The following is a 1,645-nucleotide window of genomic DNA, read 5'->3' as shown; positions in this document are numbered from 1 at the left end:
GCCTTGCCCTGGGCTGAATTCCACCCTGGAGTAGAGTTTTAAGTGGCCTCAATGTACTCTCAGTGGTGCTTCTACTAAAGCATTGACATAGAGGGCATGTTCTCCAAGCCTTAGAGACTGGAACAAGAAACAATGCCATGCCCTCCAAATCTGTTAGATGCCACCAAACAAAAGCAGAAGAAAACATATTTCATAACCCAGACAAGTATGCAGTCTCAACCCTTCAGCATTGTGAGGAAAGGCATCTTCACCCCAGTCATTTCTCAGCATAAATGCACACTTCAAAAATTGCTTAAAACAGCAATAAACCTTAATGCAAACACTAAGGTCAGTTACATGGAAATGTTCTTTCACCAGGGATTTGGAGCCACATTTGGAACTTTTGGTCATCTGGACAAAATGTATTGGAAATGGAAGTGAGAAAGCCTGGAACATCGTGTGCCCACCACCCGGCCCAGGTGAGAGGCAGGAGAAGGCCTTGAACAAGACAAGTGCCAGGAATCCAGGCTGGCCTCTTCAGAGCCCTTGTGCTTGGAACTGTGGGCTCTTGGTGGGAAGAGTTGATTGCACTTGTGAAGGCAGCCTACCCTTCCCAACCCCAGCTGCTGCTCAATGCTCCACCCAAGGTGGATTTGTATTGATAAAGTCACCAAAGCAGTACTTGGCAATGTTTCTTGATTCTGCAAACAGATAGAGACAAATTTACAGGCCTGAGAATGACTCTCTCACATACTTTACCATACTTTACACTTTGTTGAGAAGTCACCAGAGAACTTCACACTTCATTGAAAATCCATTAAAACAATTACCAGTTCATTAGCACAGATTTTTAAGCACTGGCTTTCAAACTCCTTTGCTAAAGAAACCTCTTTGATAGACCCTAGTGCCTTCCATAAACACAGTCCAAGGGAGTTTCCATAAATACCTCAAACAGACAAAGAAACATTTTTAAAAATTACACTCACTGAAGAAAAAGAAAAGTCTGAGTCCATGGAAGATGAAAATAGAATGGTGATCACTAGAAATTAGAAAGGGGAGGGACAGGGGGATAGAGGCACACCAGACAAACAGGTACCAAAATACAGACAAGAGAAATAAATTCGAGTGTTCTTTGGCACAGTAATGTGACTATAGTTTACAACCATTTCTTGTATATTTTATAAAAAACTAGAAGAGAGGGGTTCAAAATCTCCCAACATAAGTGATAAATGTTTAAGGAGACAGAAAGGCTAATTATCCTGATTTCAATCATTACACATTGTGTACATTTATCAAGTTATCACACTGCACCCCATAAATATGTACAATTATGCGTCACTTGAAAGTGAAATATGCCAGGTGCAGTGGCACATGCCTGTGATCCCAGTGACTCTGAGGAGACTAAGTCAGGAGGATCCCAAGATCAAAGCCAGGCTCAGCAAAAGCGAGTTGCTGAGCAACTCAGTGAGACCCTGTCTCTAAATAAAATACAAAATAGGGCTGGGCCATAGCAGAGAGGTGACGTCACTGGAGCTCGGCCATCGGAATTCCTTCCCAGCGGATTCCACTTTAGCAGGCATAGTCTACCAACACAAAGGAGAGACAACAGAGATATACAAAACCAAAACAAATCTATAGAAGAGAGCAGAAAGACAGCAATCAAATA

The sequence above is a fragment of the Marmota marmota genome, unplaced genomic scaffold (genome assembly GCF_001458135.2).
Source record: "Marmota marmota marmota unplaced genomic scaffold, marMar, whole genome shotgun sequence".
NCBI lineage: Eukaryota > Metazoa > Chordata > Mammalia > Rodentia > Sciuridae > Marmota > Marmota marmota.
Note: the sequence above shows the minus strand (reverse complement) of the source record.